We start from the raw sequence: 9,821 nt of genomic DNA, 5'->3' as shown, positions 1-9,821 counted from the left end.
TGAGTCCCCGCGCGTTGGTGCGAAACAGCGGTATATCTCTCTGCGCAAAATTATCGATTTCATAGAACAAAAAAAAACTCTATAACCGCATGACAATTGTGGTAGCCAAACTAAATAAACTCCCATCATCATTTAGATCATCCCACGTAAGGAAAAAAGATCAACCAACTCCTGAACTCCTACTGTATAATGGGATTATATTTTTCTTTTTGACATGTTAATGGGACTTAAAAGCTCACTTACATGCATGCTACTGGTGCATGCTTGCATGCAGACATGTTGATGTGATTTAAAACCCACTCACATGCATTTGGCACGGTATTTCTGCATGCTTGCATGTGGCTTAGTGCGGAGCCTCTCAACGTCAAGATCAGACGGCTATTATGGACTGATTTACTTCATCTAACGGCTACATCAATTTTGATGATGTGGCTCAAGGAGAGGATAGAGAATTCCTAGTAGATATAAGTCTTTGTAGAGATTCCACTACATACGGAACAAAATAAATGAATCTACACTTAAAATGCATCTATATACATCTGCATGTGGTTCATGGTGAAATCTCTACAAAGACTTATATTTAGGAATGGAGGAAGTACTAGTATAGTACGTACTGTAATTTATCAATGAGATAAATTTGTACAATGCTATGAAGCTTCCAGCTTCTATTACATGTATCTTGCGTCCAAGGTTTCCCGTTGCAACATTTCATCAAATACAAAGGAGACTAACATGCATGCTATTGCATCTCAATGATTGACAGATCATAGCAAATATGTACTCCCTCCGTTCCAAAATAAGTTTCTCAACTTCGTGCAAACTTTAGTACAAAGTTGTACTACTACTAAAGTTGACACTTATTTGGGAACAGAGGCAGCTAAAGAAAAAAAAACGATCCATGCAGTCCCTAGCCCTTGAACCGTGAACCCTGACCAGGCTTCAATTTGCTGGCAACGTTCGAGCTTCCTAATAAATGAAGTTTGCAACCTTTTGACCATCGGATCATTTTGTGCAGTTTCACCAAAATCGAGTGAGCATCCCTGTGGCAAAGAAATTGAACAAGCGTGATTAGAATAAGATTACTGGGACTAGTTGATGGGACATAAACTCATCACAAATACAGTACGTAGAAGCCAGTAGAGGTATGTGCGGGGCAAAGAAGTAGAGAAATATCCACAGGGAGTGATGTGGGCAGCTGGAGCACTGGTGCAAGCCGACTGTAAAGGGAGTTGTACCTGAGGGACGTAGCTCAACCTTGAGGAGGGCGGCGGGAGGCGGCAACTGCCCATGTCGCAGCAGTGAGCAAGGGACGAAGGCAACCTCACCGGCTTTGTGAGAGAGAACGGCAGGGACCCCTGATTGGGACGTGCTGACAGTGGGTTTTCACCGTCGGCGATGGCCACCGCATCTACACTAAGCATCCACCCCTTCCCCAAGCAGACGTGATCCGCCGGGATGTTAGAGATGTGGCCACAGTCGTTTTGTGCGAGAGAGTGTGAAGAGAGCAACCCCAGCAAGCAACCGTGTAGGCTGGCCCGTCCTGACTATGTACTCCTTTTCTCTCCATATGAACCTATCATATTGCGTACGTGCCACTGAAGAAAAAAAACTTTATTTATAAATGACGCGGCACCTACTACTCGTTCTCCTATAACCTGCGCTTGGCATCTCCAAAATATTGACCTTGCGATTGGTTCTTCGCCTCTTCGGGAAGTCGAGCAATAATGGTAGTGCAGTATATATCGTTCTATCTATATAAGACCGAATGAATTGCTGCACGTCCACCACGTGGGCGAGGGTTGAGGGGCGAGGGAGAGTGCTACATACGGAGCAAAATGAGTGAATCTACACTCTAAAATACGTCTATATACATCAGTGTTTGGAGTATGTACTAGTAGTTCATATTGAAATCTACTAAAGGACATATATATTCAAAAAAATATGATATAATCTCTATAACCAAGGTAGTAGGGACAAGGAGTAAATGGAGGGAGTAGTAAATTTTTCTCCTCGTCCTACGAGCCACCGCGTGCATGGGCGAGGGAGCGGGCGTAAGGCGTAGTAAGCAAGCTTCACCTCATCCTGCGAGCCACCGCGCCTGTGGGCGGGGGAGACGGCGTACTAAGCAAGCTTCTTCTCGTTCTACGAGTTGACGGGACACATCAAAAGTACTCCAGTGTATAGATCCTTGCCTCTAAGGTAGGCCCCACATGGTTTGCCTCTTTTTTTTAACATAACACGTCAAGTCGCAATTTGCTTGTTCACCTGTGGTAGACGATCCTCCCTCCAGCAAGTGGACAACCAGTACACGTGCCAAATTACCACGTGGGCTGCCTTTTTCATACAGAAATGAGCTCCACCATGTACCCGCGCGGGTGTGGTTGGGAAAGAGACGGGAGTACGTGCGCCATGCATGCACCTCTTCTCTTCGTGCACGTTCCCCACCTACGTGGGTGTGTGTGAGAGATACAAACCGCGTTCATGAGTGTTTTTTGTTTTGGGGTGGGGTGGGGGGTTGATTTCGTGAATTATTTGTGGGAATATGTGTCGATGACATCTCAAACAAAATTTGGCATGCAATGTGTGTGAAATGGAGGCCTATCCATATGATACATAGAGGGTCAGGAAATCCACGAGAAGAGAGGGAGGGGTCATAGCTATCGATAGAGTTGAAGAGAGGATCAAGTGGGTGGGTGCGAGATCGATGAAGAGAGCCATCGAAATTGTGTGTGTACACAAGTCAAAGATATAGGGCGACTGGCCTACCGAAACGTTAGAGGGCACACGTCAAGTTTGTGTGTGGCAGGGAGACATGACTAGAGCGCTCGATGTATCGGTGTGGGGGGGGGGGGGGGGGGGGGGGGGGGGGGGGGGGGGGGTAGGCAGAGGCCTAACTATAGAGGTAGAACGACTAGTATATGTGTTGAGAAGGAGAGACCCAGCTATGTCTTGAGGGAGATCATTCGACATCCATACATAACTGAAGGACGGGAAATATGATGGGAGAGAGATAGAGGAGAGAGAGAGGGAGGGAGAGGGAGGGAGAGGGGTAGAGTGCTGGATGGGTGATGGAGTTGCTTCTCGAAGATGGTGGGAGAGGCCTACTAGACAAACTGAGGGTGGAACTTCAATGCTATCAATAAGAATGGGGATGTGTTTCTGTGTGTGCCTGTGCGTGATAGATCTGTCGGGACGCATCCATGGATGATGAAGGGGAACCATGTGTTTGGTAAGCAAACCTAACTAGATCGGTAGATCAATTGTTGTTTGTCGGAGGAAGGGAGAGACACAACTAATGAGGTAGATCGATTGACGTGTGGGCAAAAACGAGTTATAAGGACCTAGCTAGCTATATGTATAGCGAGAGATCGGTCGGTGTACGTCCATTTGTTAGAGGCTAATAAGGCCCAACGAGATGGATAGACAGAGAGAATGGAGCTAGGAGGTGGCGCGAGAGGCCCAACTACTAGCTAGATAGGGGGAGGAGTGTGCGGTTGTGAGAGAGCGATGAAAAGAGGGGCGAGAGTTTACACGTGTGTCTGACCATATGAGAGACACGAGGCAAGGACACATAAAGGAGGAGATTGAAGGTGTGTTTGTATGTTGTAGGCAGGCATCGCTGGAGAGGTTTATCGATCGGTGTGTGTCGGAAAGGAGTTGTGGAGACTCTGGGAGAACGACCTAAAGAAAAAAATGAATGTGCCCGGTGGATAGAATGCCGAGGGAGGGGGAGGGCGAGGAGGGCATGTGCATGCACGAGAGAAAGTTAGTGGTAGCTACAAAGGTTAGAGGATTGTGTGGGTGTAAGAGACTAACAAAGATCATAATTTGATATGAAAGTGGATTCATATATTTGAATAGGAGATCATAGTGTTTTAAACATTGCATGCATGAATATAGTGGTGATACACGTGCTGTGCACATGTTATACCATAATGTGATAATGCATGGTATTTGCAACTCACAGCTAAATGCCGAACAATCTAAACCATACTATACATCAAACAATCTCACATTTTATTTGAATTTGTGATAATGTGTGGCGTTTGCAGCTTACAACTAAATATCGAACAATCTAAACAATACTATATATCGAACATTCTCACATTTTATTTGAATTTGTGGTAATGTGTGGTGTTTGCAACTCACATCTAAATACTTGTAGGCGTAGGGGGCGGGGCACCATACATAATGTGATAAACACATTATACATATGAGACATGGTTTAGATTATGAAGATCTAGCTAGATCTAGAAATTTAATGTGATTTGAAATCAAAATAAAGTGGATTCAAAAAATCTAGTTCGAGTTCATATAGTACACATAGTTCATATGTAACTCGAGACTAATCATGTGGTGTGCTGTGAAGATAATACACAGACGATGGTTTAACTTGACAATAATGATGATTGTAGATCTTATTAAAACAGATAAACAAATTCAAATGCTTTGACTTCACAACAACCATTACTGTAAATCTTATTCAAATAGAGAAATGAATTCAAATTTAGTTCATATTGAAGCGGTAGTATATACGTTTGGAATGCACTAAAATGTTCATTTGAGTAGTAGGTTGCATGCATTATACACGTAGCGAAATATTTTAATTGAACATAACATGAATTCAAAGTTTTGAATGACATTTGTAGGGCGCATTGATTTGGTACAGTACACATTAGGCTTGTCCGGAAATTTCAACCCGCGCCTTGTTAGCCTGAAATATTTAAGATATATCTTTGTCTCGTTGTGCTCCGACAACTCCCTCCATCTCAACCCGTGCCTTGCTATTCCGAAATTACAACACGTGCGAAAACTCCCACCTCCTGTGAAATCCCGACACGCAAAATGCCTGTGGTACTCCTGAACCGAAAGAACCGCCTCAAATTGGTGGGGGTACTTTCGTAACTTACCCCACATGTCGGACAAGCGCGTCTCTAAGCCATGGTTCCCCACTGCCATCCCATCCGCCCACCCATTCGTACACCGAGGCCGCGAAAACCCGCGATGAAACCTCACACCCTGCTCCGCCCGCCACCCAGCCGGAGCCTCTTCCCCGACGACATTGTCCACAGCAACACCTCGACGTCCCTCATCCACCGTACCGGATGAGGATCCGTCGTCGATCTCATCGTCCCGCCGGTTCAGCCACCCCGTCCTCCACCTCCAAGGAGCTGCCCCGACGTTCCCCTCATCTTTCGCGCCACCTCCATTCCCACACCACCGTCTTCACATGCACCACCGGAAGAGCATCATCATCACCGTTTCCTCGAATCAAGCTACGGCCTAATCGGCGCTACCAAAGAGGTTGTACACTAATCATCGCATTTTCTTCTTGATTCGATCTCACGGTGCTGCCGACGCTCGGTCCCGAGCCGACACGGCGCGGCTCCATCCACGGAGGCATCGCCGGCCACTTCCTCCACGACATCGCTCCCTCGGCGGTGACGTCCACATCAGCAGGACCTGCTACTGCTTTAGCTCTTGCTCGCGCTGCTGCTCTGCTCTTGCTCTTAGTCCCCTGCCTGGTCTGCTTTTGCTATTGCTCTTGCTCGCGCTGCTGCTCTCGCTCTTGCTCTTGCTTGTGATGCTGCTCCGATTTAGCTACACTTGACTCCGATGCCGCCGGGGTGAAGGAAGAACCAGCCGCAGCGGGGAGGGGGGCTCGCCGGAGAGGTACCCCACTATCTATCTTAGGGTTCAGGGTGGGGGCGGTGGTCGCCGACGGCGGGGGCGCGGTGGTGCGGCGGTGGCTTGGGGATCGCCGGAGAAAAAGATCAGCGCGGGGGGGCTAGAGGGCTGGCCGGGGCGGCCGCGGACCGGCGGTGGGGAATTGTTTCGGGGCGGCGAGGTGGCGCGGGGGCCGGTGGTAGCTGGAGCCTCAGGGGGGGTGAAGGTTGAAGATGAACTGCAGGCCCTTGATTTCGTATCCATCGGCTGCAAAGTCGACTGACCAGAGATGAAAAAGTTAGTCGACCGATGTGTAGCCTCACCTTGCTAGTGCGTCAAGTTTCGACAGCAAAATTCAGTTTCGACAGCAAAATTCAGTTTCGACAGTAAAGTTCAGTTTTGATAGTTAAGTTCAGTTTCGACAGTTAAATTCAGTTTCGACAGTTAAGTTCAGAGATGAGCGGCTGATGTATTTTACATCTAGCACTTTGTGGTTATGTATTTTACGTCATGTATTGGAGATGCTATTAGAATTCCACTCAGGTTAACATTGTTCGTTGTCTCTCTTGTCCTGCTTCAGCCTCGGCGTCATACAACTCACCGGAGCTGCTCCAACGTCGAAACCCTCCATCACAGCGGAGCAGTACGTGAGGCTCCATCTCCAGACGCCTAAGATCTTCTTCCCCTCCTCCGACAGCCAAGTCAGCCGGAGCATCCTCACCGGCCAACCCAATCACGCTGAGATCGACATGGCTTCGCCAAAGAGGTTGTACACTTGTTGCATCTCTTTTTTACTCTACATGTTATATATATTGTCCACTGAGCACACGGATTTGTTCCTTTAGTGTCTCCTTGAAATAAAAAACGTAGGAATTTTAATTTTCACTTGTCCTCCTTTTCAAATTCCTATTCATGAAGCACAAGACTAAGAGATAGTAGCATAATAGCATTATAACCATACATTTTCTTGTGGTTTGACTTAATCTCACCATGCTTCTTTGCATCATGTCATCTTCCAATTGTTGTGAATCAAACACCCAGATTGGCAGAAATCCTGTGTTTTTAAATTCTCTATTTTGCACGTGCATTCCTATCCTATTCCTGTCTATTTCCTATCCATGCATTGTTGTAATCCTCCAATTCAAACGAGCCCTTACAGAATTACTTATCTTATAGATAGTTGTCAAAGAAAACCTTGCATGGTTTGTCCCGCTCCTGCTGCGCCGTCGTCCACCCCAGCTCAGCTGCTACAACGACAGAAGGGTCCAGCACAGCAGGGATCCGACTTCCATATTGTCTTTCGCCGCCTCAGATCTTCTTCCCCGCCGCTGGCAGCCATGAAAATTGCACTACCATCATCAACCGAGCAGATGACCTCGAGGACTACACGGGTCCGCAAGAGAGGTCGCACTCTTTCGTGTCTGCTTACGTTATGCATCGCTTAATATTACATGCTACTTTATCGTCCTGTTCACCGATTAGACTCTGAGTCAGCTCCAAACTAATGGTCAAACTTGAGTTTTTAAATGGTTGTGGGGTACATATCGGGCCCGCTATCAATAGTATCTATCTACTATCTAGTTAATCTTCGGTGTCTACTATGAGTTTCATGTTGGGTGGGAAACAAACAGTAAAGAAGCCATTATCTGTATTTTTTAACTGAAGCCATTATCTGCCTGCTATTATTGGTTTTGGGTCTGTCCACAGGTTGCTACCATCACTCTGGATTTCCGCATGCACTCCTTACATAATCTCACTATTTTTATTCCTATGCATGACAGTTATTGTAAACAATGGAACTGAACATGTAGAGCAAAAGAGACGAGCCTTGTGTGGCAATAAAATTTCATGCAGACGTCGCTCCATGGTAGGCGCAAAGGCAGCCCCCCTCCATGCATTTCGGATTGTAATCGAGAGGAAGATATCTGTTCCGAGGGGGATTCAGAAGGAGAAGACAACTCCTATTTACCCCCTTAGGTCTTCGCTCTAACTTGGCATGCTGATGTTGGTTATATCATGCATATGGTGTCTTGCATTGCTTACTTTATACATCAAATATGTCATATGATTAGTTTAGACATCCTTTGTGCGAATGCCATATGTTTAGTTTATTCATCGTTTATGTGAATTATGCAACGCCATCTTGTTTAGCCAGGCATCATATATGTGAATTTTGCAATGCCATCCTGCTTAGCCAGTCATCTTATATGTAAATTATATCAGGCCATCCTTTTTTTCGTTACATATTACATTTGTCAGCAATGTTATTACATTCAATTGCTCTTCGTGTGCATCAGCCATTTGACACGGTGATGGCAAATTCTGGAGTGAAAACAAGGTCTTCATAGCAGACTATGCTATCTGATGAAGCACATATCTCGCTGGTTACGGATAGCTCCTCAGAGGAGGATTCAGAGACAGATGACCAGTCCTATCCCCCCCGAGGTGTATGCTCTAACTTGGCAGGGTTATGTTGCTCATATCGTGTGTATGGTGTCTCACATTGCTATGTCATTTGATTAGTTTAGACATGCTTTGTGTGAATGCCACCTGTTCAGTGTCTAATTACCATATATGTGAATTATGCATTGCCATCTTGTTGCAAGACATTATATATGTGAATTATACAATGCTATCTTGTTGCAAAGGCATTATATATGTGAATTATGCAATGCCATGCTGTTTAGCCAATCATCATGTATGTGAATTATATCATGCTATCATTTTTTTGTATTACGTGTTCCATTTGGCGACAACGTTTGTATATTCAACTACTCTTCCTGTGCATCAGCCATTTGAAGTGGTGATGGAAGTATCTGGAGTGAAAACAAGATATTCAGAGCACACAATGCTACCTGCTGAAGCAGACATCTTGCTGGTTACAGAGAGCTCCTCAGAGGAGGATTCAGAGACTGATGACTAGTCCTATTTTCCCCCTGAGGTCTATGCTCAAACTTGGCAGGGTTATATTACCCATGTCATGCATGTTGTCTTGCATTGCTTAGTTTTTACATCATATATGGATTGCCATCTGCTTACTTGCTTACTATATAAATCATATATTTGAATTATATCATGCCATCATGTTTACATAGTACATACACATCATCTATCTGAATTATGGCATGGCAACCCATTTAATAAAGACATCATATAGTTATATCATCTCATCCTATTTAGTGTTTACAGTCATCATATTTTGAATTATGGCATTCTATCCATGAATGTATGTGAATTATGGCATGCCAACCTATTTAATAAACACATTATATAGTTATGTCATGTCATCCTGTTTACATAGTCTCATATTTTGAACTATGTCTTTCCATCTTTTTTAGTTAGCAATCATAATGTGAAATTGTGTCATGCTATCCTGTTTAGTTAGCCATCATATATGTGAAATTGTGTCATGTTATCCTGTTTGGTTAGACAACATAAATATAATTATTTCATGCCCTCTTTTATTCCCCACTATCCATTGCACCTGTCTATCATAGAATGTCTATACTTTCAATTACTTTTCTTGTTTATCTGCCATTTGAATCGGAGAGCGTGATGGCAGCATCTAAGGGAGTAACAACACAGTCTTCAGAAAAGATAGTGCTACCAGTTGATGCAGATAGAACCACGGTTGTACTTGCCCAAGGACCAGATCCACCACACATAACCCAGACTCTCGCAGATTGTACCCCTACCCAGTTGGACAGAGAACCAGCTACACCCCTTCTAACCCCAACCCCGGTAGATAGTAACCCAGTTCGAGTTGACACAACACTGTCTCCACCACAGAGCACCCAAACTCGAGCAGTTAGTAAGGGAACTGCAGTGCCCAAAGCACGAGGACCACCACTCCGAATCCCAACTCAACGCTTACAGGAGAAGAAGATTTGTTCTTAGGTCAGGTTCTGTAGCTATGGTTCATACTCCTTTGCTCTTACATGACTGTACTCATACCAACTATTTTCAAATTTGAAGGATGGAATTGAAACTCCAATGGCGCAACAGGTATGTTTTAAACCTGTTTCTTTAACTGGTTTGCTATTGTAACCTGCTCTATGTTGATTTCAGTTTCAATTGAATAAACAGTTATGTTCTCATGTCATGCACATTACAAGTGTTGTTATTGCTCTATAGTTACCCACACTTATATTCTA

The sequence above is a fragment of the Triticum urartu genome, chromosome 7 (genome assembly GCF_003073215.2).
Source record: "Triticum urartu cultivar G1812 chromosome 7, Tu2.1, whole genome shotgun sequence".
In the NCBI taxonomy this organism is placed as follows: domain Eukaryota; kingdom Viridiplantae; phylum Streptophyta; class Magnoliopsida; order Poales; family Poaceae; genus Triticum; species Triticum urartu.
This window is presented reverse-complemented; position numbering follows the sequence as displayed.